Genomic DNA, 14,324 nt, shown 5'->3' with positions numbered 1-14,324 from the left:
TAAAATTAAGGGATTCCCTACCACTTCAGTTTGCCCAGGGTAGTTATGTTCCTTTACCTGACCGTCTCTAGCAATGTCATGCAGCATACCCAGAGGCGCCCTTGAAGAATGTAGAGTCGCACATGTGGCCCTCCACCTTTTACATTGCCCTTTGCTGCTTTGGAACACAACCTAACATGAAAATATACCCCAGACCCGCCTCCATTACTCTTTAAATTTCGACATTGTGAATAGCGACATTGTCAATGTCGCCTATCACACTGTCGGCATTGTGAACCTGTCAGCACAGTGGAACAGTCGGCATTTAGCCTGTTGACATATTTGGTCGGCAGGTTTAGTGCAAACATTTCCAGTGCCGGAATTATGACCGCCACCGATTTTGTTATTACTATGCATTGTTTATTATTACTTTATTAATAATATTATTATTGTTAGTGTTTCTTAAAGTTGAAGTAATAATAAGTGTACAGTAAAATATAAGTCGGCTTATCTAGAATTAGGGTTAGTACAGGCATTTTAGTACATTTTCTGGAGTGTTTGTGAAATCCACCCATGATCCATTGTCCTGTATTTAACAACAGGGAAACGCAGCAATAACCCTCAAGCATTTAGTGGATATAGCAGAATGGAATGGGACAATTACAGGCATCAAGACCCTCGGCAGATTCGACAAACAGCGTAGGAGAACATTTATTGAACTCTACTCAATAAATTTTTATTTTAGTGTTTAATAATCCTTTAAATAGTCACCTAATCTGTGGAGAACATCTCTGCCTATAGGGACACTTGTCAAACAAGCTTTGGCTTTACTCGCCCCCAGGAATAATGAAAGATAGAGAAGCTCCTAAGTCACGGTTTCATAATATCAACTTGGGTAGAACAGACAGCAGACTGGATACTATTAATTGTAAATCCACCAGTAATCTCCTGTATACTATTATACTCTGTAAAGCACATATATTCATGTCTTACAGTGGCTTTACTCAGTTTCTCAGTTGATCTATTAAAGTTATACTTTATTGATTTCATATAGTTATCAACGGTCCGCGTTAATTGGGCCTGGAAGCTGCCGCTTCCTCTGCTTGGGTAAAACGTATCGGCTGAGCAATATAACACAGTCATCTCAGCTGGTGGCCATGCTCTTGTGGAAAATAGCTGCAAGCATCATCATCATCATCAACACTTATTTATATAGCACCAGCAAATTCCGTAGCGCTTTACAATTGGGATGTACGATATAACTTAACTACAGCTTTTAAACATAGTTTTTTGGACTTGTGGAAACACCACGTGAGATATATTCCAGTTTCATAGTCAATTGTATTTTTGGTATATGTCCCTTTAAGAGTTGTTCTAGGAACCATGTCTGTAAGAATATGGCTTTCCTTGGAGCCAGCACGATGCTATTATTGTATAGATGTCACTGCTGTTAGCCAGAGCAGCCAATGGCATGCAGTGTGATGGATCTGCGCATTCCACGTGGAACGGAGAGAGAGCTGTACATAATTTACTGGGGATTCTTCCCGCAGATATAACATGAACAGCCGTCCTCTGCCAACCTATACAAATCATAGCATAAAGTAAGGAAAGGCCTATGATATATTTACAGGGTGGGTGGCATTTTGTGTTTGCCAAGTATGAAACCTTTTATGTTGCTCCAGGGTGGACAGACCCCTCGTTCATCATCTCTGTTCCCCCCCCCACTGCTCACGGCACCAGCAGTATAAATGACCTTGTAACAGAATGTTATGTCTGCACGCCAGGCCACACTTTGAGAAGCTTAACGCCACGCGCATGTGAAATGTAGAGGTCTTAATCACAGGGTTGTTAGGAAAACCCCTATTTGGGATCATTATTCATGGCGGTGACTATGGTTAGCATTTTATTACATAATCGTCACACTGCATTTCTCTGCGAGCGCTGTGCCAATGTCTGTCTGTAAACCCCAGCGTAATAAGCGGATTCTTTATCCTCGCAGTCACATGGCATCTGGCCAGCCTCTGTACGCTGTGTGGTGACTTTATCACTGATCTATGTTGTGTGGGAAGGTGGCCGCTGTAATAGGTCCTCAACCGCAATTCCCAGAATCCTCAGCAAGCCAGCGACTATAGTTAAAATAACCATAAATACCCTAAAAAGGCAAAAGTAGAATGAACTCTAGTTATAAACCCTTGCATAATTAGGTGCTTCCTATGCAAGAAATTAGTAAGCAATGCTGTAATTGGGGTTAAACAGACTCTTTCCTGTTGGCGACATAGAATAATTTACTCCACGCTGTGCCTTCAGGATAAATTGCGTGGATCGGTGACTAAAGAGAAAATGTCATTCTAGTTTGCTGCTATTGTGTTGGGCTTTATTTACATAAGATTTATATGTATCTACACATCTAATAATGCAAGTATGTACTTTGTATTAAGGTTTGTTTGACTAGTGTAAGATCACCTTTTTTAAAGTGATATTCAACTTGCTTTCATCCAGTGTCTTCAGTCTTGAATTGGGTGAGGCCAAGAGCTGCCTGTAGCCAGTCAGATCATCAGAGTGCTCACAGCAGCACAGAACATTTCAGGAGATGTGTAAGCTACTCCTGTGGGTTGTAATGATCAGCCCACTTGTGATTATTATATAAGTGAAGAGAGGACGAGATGTGAGTGGGGCATCATCATAATATGAGAGGGAAATGGAGGGCAGTCAGAAGCCACAGACAGGTTCATATATGTGATATTTGTGGTTATGTGACGGTCAACACTGCCTGTAACAGGTAGGCATAACATGATTATTATCATTTATTTGTATGGTGCCACCATATTATGCAGAGCTATGTTACAGATAAGTGCCCCCTGACGCCATCCTTGGCCCCAGAAGCAAAGTATTGATGTGAGGCTTCTGTTCTACTGGTACAGGAAGGTTGTGGTGTGAAATGTTCTTCTATTTGAAACAGATTCCATACATCCAACTTGTTGTTTATTCTTCGACTTGAATATTCAGCTTATTGAAGGATACAAAATGCTGTTCTCTCTCCTCCTCTCTCCCTCTCCTTCCCACTCTCTCTCTCCCCCTCCTTCCCACTCTCTCTCTCCCCCCCTTCCCTCCCCTCTCTCTCTCCCCCTATCTCTCTCCCCCCCTATCTCTCTCCCCCCTATTTCTCCCCCCATCTCTCTCCCCCCTATCTCTCTCCCCCACCTCCCCCTCCTCCCCCCCCCGATCTCTCTCCCCCTCCCCCTCTCTCCCTCTCCTTCACACTCTCTCTCTCTCCCCCTATCTCTCTCCCGCCCCCTCTCTCTCCCCCCATCTCTCCCCCCCATCTCTCCCCCCCCTCCTTCCCCCCATCTCTCCCCCCTCCTTCCCCCCATCTCTCTCCCCCCTCCTCTCTCCCTCTCCCCCCTCTCTCTCTCCCCCCTCTCTCTCTCCCCCCTCTCTCTCTCCCCCCTCTCTCTCTCCCCTCCTATCTCTCTCCTCCCCCTCCCCCCTCTCTCCCCCCCTCCCCCCTCTCTCCCCCCTCCCCCCTCTCTCCCCCTCCCCCCCTCTCTCCCCCTCCCCCCCTCTCTCCCCCTCCCCCCCTCTCTCTCTCTCCATCTCTCCCTCTCTCTCTCCACCCCCTTCCTCACCCCTCTCTCTCTCTCCCCCCCCCCCTCCTCACCCCCTCTCTCTGTAATTCTTGAGTAGCATCATAAAAGTCTTTTATGTATAGGCCTCTGGCTGTTATCAGTGTTACCACAATAAGAACAGTTGATTGATCTTTATCTTCCTAGTTTTATTTCTGTGGAATCACTGGGTGTGATCGTCACTTCTCTACAAGAGCAGCGCTGTCTCACTTTATGATCCCTCTTGCTCCATTCTGTCTTGTAGCCTATTGTCTGCAGCAGAGTGAGGAGTGACTTTGAAGGAGAGATGTAATAAGGGCTTATCATGTATACACCTCAGTCCTATGTTCCATCAACACAAATGTTCTGGACCATTTACCATCTGGTAAAGCATTCTGGAGGGAGAACGGGCCAAAATTGGAGTCCTGCGTTTCTCAACAAAACCCAGGACTATCGCATCTATAGGAAACTCATAAGACAATAAATTCAGACTGTTTGTAAAATATTGGCTATACACTTGTGAACATTATGTTAAAACCTAAAGTGAAATGATGTAATTTTGACGCTTTTCCGTTTAAAACACAAATAGACAGATTAATATAATTTAACTTATAACAAAGTAGTCATGTTATAGAAGATAAAACACTGGTCTAGTGGAAATCAAATTCTTTCATTGCAAAAGAATAACATTAGATAAGATGCCTGTCTCTTTGGCACCCTGAACTGGACCCCTCCTCAAGGCCCTTCACATCTTGATTTATTGTTTTCAGTGGGTAATTGCCCAACCAGTATGGTTCAGTGATGTCAATGTCAGCCTCTCAGGCATTTAAAAGAATAGTTGACTCATAATAGTGACAACTGCAAACATTCTGACGGACACTAGAGGGCAGTAAAGCCTTTATTACATTTGGAGGATGTTCCAGTGTTTCTAAGAATTGGGCCTGTTTTCAGTGATGACATTGGGGTGTGTGTTATAAAAGCAAGACCATATTATCTTTGAAACCGGAGTTTTTAGAATACGTTTTTAGCTATTTCTCTGCATGCTGTACGTAACAATTTAAAGCTTAGTACATCAGAGCTTGTATTACCGTTTCCCAAGAAGCACCTTGCCCACTCCGTGTTAAGGATAGGATTTTGAATACAGAGGATTAATCCATTTACTGCTAAAAATGTCATAATGTTTGAACTTATGTGTTGCTTTAAAAAATATAGCAGTACTTTACTAAAATTCCAGTTTGGAAATAACATTTTGTTAAAGCACCATAAAAGAAGAAGTATCCCTTATTTCAGTATATTAGTTAATTTATTCCATAGCTCATCTATGTGTGTAAGTTTACGTTTAATGTTTTACTTGCCAATGATTAAAGGGAGAATATGCCCTATTTATAAGCAGCGTTCATATTTATTACGTTTTATAAATGTTATAGGTTCTCGTTGAGGCAGTGGCTCTACTTCCCATTTTATTATGGAAAATACAACAACAGTATTTGCCACCAATGTAATAACTGTTGAATGTACAATATTTTGGACATGGATTTATTCCACAAGGACATCAAGGCAGTGATCTTAAATTATGACCAAACTGCCAAAACGTATTATTTAGCTGCAATAAATCTGCTGTTAGTTGGGACCACCACCTCTTTGTAATCTGAATACCAGTAATTTTTTTCCATACATCTGCTCTTTACAATCCTAGGTCTGGCCCTGCTAATTTGGTCACATGTACAGACTTGTGATAATTTGGCTCATTGCGGGCTGAGTGTCAATATCTAGAGGCCACAAATGACCAGTGATGCTGTGTAGTGTGTCTACATGCTAAAAGCATTGAAGCGATGCAAGCTAAGGAGAGAAGAGCTATCCCTTTAATCAGTGCCGTAACTAGACATTTTGGTGCCCTGATCGAGACTGGGCACCGTCGCCCCCCTTCTAAGTGGGAGTGGCATTTGACAAGTGGGTGTGGCTAGCACTTTACTGAAAGAATTTGTATATTATAATATATATATATATATATATATATATATATATATATATATATATGGTAATAATTGGTAGATGTTTTTCTATAAATAACGTGGTTTACTAGAGTCCCACTTTCCAACTGGGCGGGGGTGATGGAGGCCAGGTGGCTGCCATTGGGAGCTGTCTGTCACTGGCTCTTGTAATGGGACGTTCCAACAACAGGAAGTTTGGCATTTGGAACGCAAATGCGTTCCAAATGCCGAACTTCCTGCTTTCACATGCGTTCCACTGCATTGCCGGGAATGGATTGTTGCTTGTAGGAGAGCTGAATTAGAGCGGCGATTCCTCTGGGCATGAAGGCACGTATCGGACCGCTGCGCCTCCTTGGGCTTGCGCCCGGGGCGGTCGCACCGCCCGCACCGCCGTCGTTACGGCTCTGCCTTTAATATCTGATAGTTGTTACTTCTTCTGCCCCACACAGAAGCCATTCCTGCCACTCGACCAGAGAGTTGAGCTTACAGGATCATCACTAAACTTGACCAATCATAAGGGCCAATCTAGTCTAAGACCGAGAAGATGACAGATATTGGTCGTTTTTCAAATGTATTTTCCACCACGCCTAATATTGATCCTTTACATTTTTTTTATAGGATCACTATTGGGCAATATGGTGGTTTGGGAGGGCTACATACATTTACGTCATTGGACCAATTGCCCTCTATAGACTGCGATATGACAGTAGCATTAGAATTAAGGAGCCTATAAGTGAAATATATAAGCAAGCCGGAGGCAGTTTAGATTTTCACCCATTTCTACAGAAATCCCTGCGCAGTATAGTAAGAGTCTAACAAATTACAGTATGTGTGTGACCAATCCACTTAAGCCAGTGTAAACGTAGAGATCCGTGGCCCAACCACAGGAACTGACCTCGTGTGTTACCAAGCTTCTCCCATCCTCATTGAGAACACTGTTCTGTTTTAAAAATATCTCGGCGATAGAGCAGGGCGTGCCCCTCTGTGCTCCGTCTTCTCATCTGATCCTATCACTGTGAAAAATGGACTTTTGTTTAGATTCTATTGTGTTCCGTTAAACACGAGTAGGCAGTGGGGGGAAATGATGAAATATTTGTATCATTCCTCACGCCAAGTTGCTGCACAGGAAGTTTTTCAAGTCCTCATTATTTTACATTTATCTAGGCCGGAATTTAATTGTTTCTTAGAATGCTGTGTATCTGAAGGGAATAGATGGGTGGGAGGGTTAGCTCACTCCCTATTTTTCCATTTTTTTGTGTCTATTTTCTAAACCAGGGTTGTCCAACCCACGGCCCGCGGGCCGCATGTGGCCCAGCATGCCTTTAAATGTGGCCCAGAAGGAGTTTTGGTTGTGGCAAGGGGGCAGCACTGTTAATGGAAAAAAAAAATCCTGCAAAAAAAAAAGAAAAGAAAATACTTACCTTGCGGTCACGCGGTCACGTCAGCTGGTAGTCCGGCTCCCTCCCTTGTCTCCTCCTCCGTGTGGTGCTCGCAGTGAATGTCGGGCATGATGTCATCACGCCCAACATCCATTGCGGAGCGCAGCACAGAGGAGTCACCGCGCAAGAAGAACAATCAGCAGCACAGAATTGAAGAAAAAAAGAGAAGAGGACAGAAGAATAAGCCGATTAAAAGGTAAGTTAAGGGGGATTTTTTTTATTATTTCAAGGGATGCTGACTAGTGAATAAAAGTCACCTGGTCCTGGAGCATCATGGACCTTATCTCCCTGCTACATACTTCTACTTGTAATACTAATGGAGCATTATATATTATTCTCTTTGGCCCATTATAAGTTGTTATCCCTTAACTAACATAGTGGTGTAATTAGCAAAACAGGTCACAATTTGGGGTCACAGTGATGTATATGTCAGGTACCGCAGGCCTGGTCAGGGCACCCTGATATACAATGCCTGGCTTAAATGCACTTTATTGATATTGCATCGAAACAATACAAAAAGTGATTATAGTATAATAACTAGAGAGGATTTTTTGATTTGGAAAAAAAGTGATATATATATATATATATATTTATATTTATATATATATATATATATATATATATATATATATATATATATATATATATATATATCTCACTTTTTTTCTCATATATATGTTAACTATGTTTTCTATAGTTTTTTGGATGATCAGCTATCGTTATTGTTAGTGTATCTTATGTGCGGCCCAAACCAACTCGTCGTCTTTCAATGTTGTCCAGGGAAGCTAAAAGGTTGGACACCCCTGTTCTAAACCATCTCATCTTTATTGATGGACACACCTTGATGTAAACTGTGTCCTGGTATCTTATGACAAGCAAAGAAATATTAAATAACAGGTATTGTCTGTTTAAAGAGCTAGTTGAAGAACTATCTTGAATTAAAAAAAAAAATATATATTTGAATGATTGCAGCAAATAGCACACTTTTAAATGTATTAACTATTTAATACCACAAATTGGAAATTTGATAGATAGATCTCAATCAAACATTGCTATAAATTCTTATACTCTACACCATATACCGGGCTTTGGAATTGTGACTAGGCAGCTGCTGGTTATAAAATCATACACCAGCAATCAGAGTTCTTTTGGTCTTGTAGCATTGAAGCATTTGAATGCCGCTCTACTCCAGCTAGAAAAGCACAGCAAGTACTCCATTGCAGTGAAGGGGAACCAGGCTTCATCTGTCCTTGGGCAGCTTAGTGGTTAGCACTTCTGCCACACAGCACTGAGGTCAAGAATTTGATTCCCAACCATGGCCTTATCTGTGTGGAGTTTGTAAGTTCTCCCCGTGTTTGCGTGGGTTTCCTCTGGGTGCTCCGGTTTCCTCCCACACTCCAAAATTATACTAGTAGGCTAATTGGCTGCTATCAAATTGGCCCTAGTTTGTCTGTCTGTGTGTGTATGTTAGGGAATTTGGACTGTAAGCTCCAATGGGGCAGGGACTGATGTGGGTGAGTTCTCTGTACAGCGCTACGGAATTAGTTATGCTATATAAATAAATAAATAAATGATTATGATGATGATAAGAGACTATAAGAGTTCTGTGTCAATGTAGTCAGCCATTTTGTGGGCTCAACCGATATTCAGCAAAATGCAGCTTGTCTATTTACTAAGAACAAGCGATGCCACTGTCATACTGCCCATTTACTAGGAATCAGTGACATCAACAAGGTATTGTGTCATAGTATTGTCTCTATTCCCTAGTCAATGGAGGTGGCATGCTCAAAAACATTGAATTAGTAATTAAAATGGCTGCCACCACTGTGCATGGGCAACGAAGATACTTTAAAACAAACATAGATATTAACATGAAATTAGCAAGCCAAATCAGCAAATATTTGTCTTTATTATTGACGTTTCCTTCTTTTGCATGGGTTCTGGTAATCTGGTGTAGCGCATTGCGATGGTTTACTCATGAATGGCACTTTATATCATTTAAATTGGATGTTCATACTAATTTAGAAATTGTGGTATAAAACCGGAGGCATTTTACCTCATGTCTCAGTGATTTCACTAGTTCCTAGTAAGTTAATAGGCTGAATTCTCCTGAATATTTTCTCAGACCACAAAATGGCTGCCCTCATGTGTCTAGGTGAGAAGTACACTTTAATATATCAAATACGGCTTCAGACTAACTTCCTTTATTACGAATGGTCCACCTTTCCCTATAGAGGCCATTTAATCACCTCTTGAATTGTACGCTGAAGGTTTCTTGTGTCTGCTAGTAATATAAGTCGTGATGTATGTTATTGCACTGTGGTCAACAATGCAGCTTCCTTAGTGATGAGAGTATGGACACATACATTAAAGTGTCTCGTCCGTGTTTACATGAATACAGGAGTGTTTAGAGAACTCTAATTCAGACATCACATTGTTCCCTGCTATTGGAAGGAATAAGCAGGAGTCAGAGAGCTGAGCTGTGAAGTGGGGTTGTCACATAAGCGGATGGGCACCATTGCACTATGCATTTTTTTTTTCCACTTACATTTTAACCTCTGTGGCTCACGTGGGAAAGTTGGGAAAACATATTGCTGATTGGGTGCTGGAATCTTGTTTGTTTTCTTATTCTGGATATGCTCAGTCGTTTCACCTAATATTATTATGTGTAAGACCGAGATAGATATCTCTGTTTATGTCTGCACTGGTTTGCAATGCTCACTGTGCTAATGCTCATTGTATAAATCATCCTGTACAGTTGTGGGTCAAGTATAGTAAGGCTACAACTCTGCAAATGACACTAATCTATTTCTAAAATCAGTTGCAGTTCGGTGTAATCCACACAGATTATTGATGTTTATTTATATAGCGCCACCAATTACGCAGCGCTGTACAGGGAATATTTTTTCATGTAAGTATTAGGTGTGATTTACTATGATCAAAAAACCTGTTGTGAATCTGATGAGAATAGGCTGACCTTTAACACGTCCGATAATCAGAATGTTCACAGCAACACATAGTTAATCTGGAGTTCAGTCTCTGGCCTTTGTGGGAGCCATTGTTTGTCCCTGCCCATTTGAACTTACAGTCTAAACGCACACAAACACTGGGAGAACACATAAACTCCACAAAGATACATGTCACTGTTCCGCCCCCCATAGATAATCCATATAGTTCAATCAATTTTTGAAAGTGGTATCTATATTATTAAACACCAGTCTGATGGGCTTTTGGGTCCCTTAAATCCCTCTAAATTGTAAGATCTAATAAAATGTGTCCCAATTTTGTTGTACTTTGTTTGTAAATAATTATGTTCTTCTGTACAGCACTATGAAAAATGCTGGTACTACATAAATAATGAATTAAAATGATTCTTGTGGGCATGACGATTTGTAGTTGGGCAGCACGGTGGCTCAGTGGTTAGCACTTCTGCCTCACAGCACTGTGGTCATGAGTTCGATTCCCCACCATGGCCTTATCTGTGTGGAGTTTGTATGTTCTCCCTGTGTTTGCGTGTGTTTCCTCCGGGTGCTCCGGTTTCCTTCCACAATCCAAAAAACATACTAGTAGGTTAATTGGCTGCTATCAAATTTACCCTAGTCTCTCGGTGTGTGTGTGTGTTAGGGAATTTAGACTGTAAGCTCCAATGGGACAGTACAAGCTCTTGGCAAAGGAAAGGTGATGGCGCCAAGGCACAAAGTGAACTGACATGTTCTTAATTATGCTAGGTACAAACTATAGTATTTTCACCCGATTATCGGGCCAATCACATGATAAACGACCGTTCGGCCAGATATCGCATTAGTGTGTACGCTCCAACAGTGAACGATTATCGTTCCAAAGCTCTTCGTATCGTTTGATTTTTAAACCAACCTAAAAATATCGTTCAGCAATAGAACGGTGTCGATCCAGTTTTGCAGTGTGTATCGGCAGTGTCCATAGATCTCTATGGAGTGTGCAGAGCCACCATCTTTTCAGCCAGAGTATATGACTGATGAGGAGCACAGATCTGAAGGTACATCGTGTATAGTGTGTACACAGGAATCGGCATGCTGCTCAGGACTTTCAGTCATTGGTAAAATCATTAACGATATCGCAATGGGAGAAGTTTACTGTAGTGTAGTGTACCCAACCTTAGGGCTAGATTTACTAAGCTGCGGGTTTGAAAAAGTGGGGATGTTGCCTATAGCAACCAATCAGATTCTAGCTTTCATTTATTTAGTACATTCTACAAAAAGACAGCTAGAATCTGATTGGTTGCTATAGGCAACATCCCCACTTTTTCAAACCCGCAGCTTAGTAAATCTAGCCCTTAGACTGTTCATCACATCCCATGTATTTTTTTTTTAGCAAATATTTCTTTACACAACTGACCACTAGGTGTCACTGTGGACATATCCAATTGTAGCAAAGTTCATGGGAATAGTTTCCTTTGAAGAATATATGTGGCTAAGTAGAGGTCAGATATAGTCATTCTGTATTACATTAAACTCTATAAATTAATATGTCTAATTCTTTTTGGTTTTCTTTTGTAATTCGCAGTTATCTGTCCTGTGCATTAATGCTTTTAGCGTATTAACTTTTCTGTAGCCTCCAGCTTAACTGAGGACCGACATTCACTGTGAAGTATTTAGGCGACTATTTCAGAGCTTTGAAGCTGTTGCATCAAAAACTTCTCACCCTGCAGTCTGAGATGATGGTAAACGAGTCTTTAAAGGGACTCTAAACTTAATGCTTAAGCTTATGTAAAAGAGGGAGGGGAGACATTTTCCTACACGCATGTGGAATGTGTAACTAGCGCTTAAACATTCAATGGGGCGGCTGGTCAACAACGGTAACCCGTTGACTGGCAGTGAAATAGAAGGGACTGGACATATGAGATGCCGCTATACCTGCAAATGCTCTGCGGTCATTGGAATCAATAGTTTTCATCCCTAACCTGTTTACTTTATACTAGTGTTAAAAATGCTACTGATAGTGTAATTTATGATGTTGGTGGGTAAAGGGCGTTACCTAAAAATGACTGGTAACCCAGAACAATGACTAACTTTCAGCTGCATAGCAAATCATCATCAGCTATTTATATAGCGCCACTAATTCCGTAGCGCTGTACAGAGAACACACTGACATGAGTCCCTGCCCCATTGGAGCTTACAGTCTAAATTCCCTAACACAAACAGATTAAAGTCAATTTTAGTAGCAGCTAATTAACCTACTAGTATGTTTTTGAAGTTTGGGCCGAAACCAGAGCACCTGGAGGAAACCCACGCAAATACGGGGAGAACATACAAACTCCACACAGATAAGGCCATGGTCGGGAATCGAACTCGTGACCCCAGTGCTGTGAGGCAGAAGTGCTAACCACTGAGCCACCGTGCTGCCCAACTACAAATCGTCATTGTCGTCATTATCATCATCATGTTTATTTGTATGGCACCACAAAACTTGGCTGCGTCGTACAAATGTAAATAGAATATTAAATTGAATGTTCTGCGACTGTATAGGGACTTTTGCATATATATTTGTTTGTGTTAGGAACAGGTTCCCCTCAGCACAGAGGAGGTGACAAGCTTAGGGTTTGTCTTACAGAAGGAAGCTCAGCGGATAGTTCATTTGGAGGTAACGGGACCTGTGATTTTATCAGACATATTTTCCATTTTTGTGTAAACACATTTTCGTGATATCCTATACCGATGAGGAATCTGGTAAAAGTTTGCAAATATGAATTCAGCATGATATGCTTTTTTTGTACTTGTTTTCAACATTAATTCTTAAAAGGAAGAACAGTTTTAGTTTGTCTCTGGCAGTCTGACGATCGATCATATCTGCTGTTGTTTTCCATTTGATATGGAACTACAAGTTCCAGCATGCTGTGGCAGCCTCTGACTATTCTGGGACTACATGACTCTTATTTATGGACCGATGTAGGTTGCCTAACCTTGCTGAGGGCTCTAGACGTACATAATCTTATCAACAAGTACAGTAAATGTCTGTTTTGGAATATAATGCACTCATTTTCACAAGTCATATTCTCTTTCAACATATTTAGCCCTATAATGAATTGTATTACATTTTAGACGTTACACAAAGCCGTGGAATTTAACTATCGGGACTGAGTTATAATTGTTAGTGTTGTGATGGATTTGTCTGAAATGCAGCTCGATTGGCTCTCAGATTCCACAGGAAGAATGTTAGCACAATACTCGGAGCGAAGTAAATGTAAATCCTGGCTTCATTGTTTTTTAACAGAATGAAGCAGAGAGGACAGTGTTTCTAAAGTCCAGGGTCGCAGTGTTTGAAGATTGGTTCCTGAAGTTTTTTTCCCAGATAACTTAACTGCTTTTTAAAACTTCCCACCTATATAGTTCTTCTCTTGTTTATTTGTTCTTATGTAAGTATTAGGCGTGATTTACTATGGTCAGAACACCCATTGTATTTATTTCTCATACACATTTGTTAGTAACTAGTTCTGAATTGGGTGAGACTGCAATGACCTTTAACCAATCTGATCAGGGGATTGTTCACAGCAGCACAGAGTTCATCTGGAGACAAGTCTGCAGATGACGTAGGAGGCATTGTTCTGTCCATTTGTGTGACTATCTTAGTGAGGACAGACTGCATGTGTCCTGATTTGAGGAGGCAAATTGAGGCAAGCAGGACGCCACAGACTGGGAGGTTGTGAGGAGGTTTCTTCACCTTCCACTATCTCTCTCGCCGTTCCCCACCTTTAGAACTACTAACCCTGCATCACCTGAACTTACAATCCCTGAAACACTCCCTCAAAACTCACCTCTTCATGCTCGACTGTCCAGCCCCCTCTTGACCATTTTGTCCATCACCTACTCTTCCTTGGCTCATCATTTCCATTTTATCACCACCCCTCCCTCTAGAATGTAAGCTTTCTCGGGCAGCTTCCTCTCTACCTATTGTCTAATGCCTGTCCACTGACCGTCTCAATACGGTTTTACTCCCACTGTTCTGTGCTACTTATGTGTCACTTTCTCATGTAGTTCTGATTTAGCTTACTGTATTAGTTATGCCTTATCTGTATTTGTATGAGTATTAAATATACATTTTTAATACTAGTGTCCTCCAACAGCCCAGAGTAGTGATGTGAGGCTGATGCTGGTAGATTGTTGTATCAAATGCGTGTCTATATGAAACACTCTTCATACATGCAAATTGTTGTATTTATTGTCTTTCTGTGTGAAATATACATTGTCCTTTTTTTTCTTTAAAGAGATATTGTTTAATAATTATGTTAAGGTTATGTCCAAGGATTCTATTCTTCTTGGTGCTGGTATTGGATGTGA

At 41.2% G+C, this 14,324-nt stretch overlaps 1 protein-coding gene across 2 annotated transcripts in view; it reads left to right on the top strand.

The window, feature by feature from the left end:
- WDR70 (WD repeat domain 70) overlaps positions 1-14,324 on the top strand; it is a 213,030-nt gene that overhangs the window by 11,408 nt on the left and 187,298 nt on the right. The window lies entirely within an intron of this gene.

The sequence above is a fragment of the Mixophyes fleayi genome, chromosome 1, assembly GCF_038048845.1.
Source record: "Mixophyes fleayi isolate aMixFle1 chromosome 1, aMixFle1.hap1, whole genome shotgun sequence".
In the NCBI taxonomy this organism is placed as follows: Eukaryota; Metazoa; Chordata; class Amphibia; order Anura; family Limnodynastidae; genus Mixophyes; species Mixophyes fleayi.
Note: the sequence above shows the minus strand (reverse complement) of the source record. Positions and strands in the feature narration are given on the sequence as shown.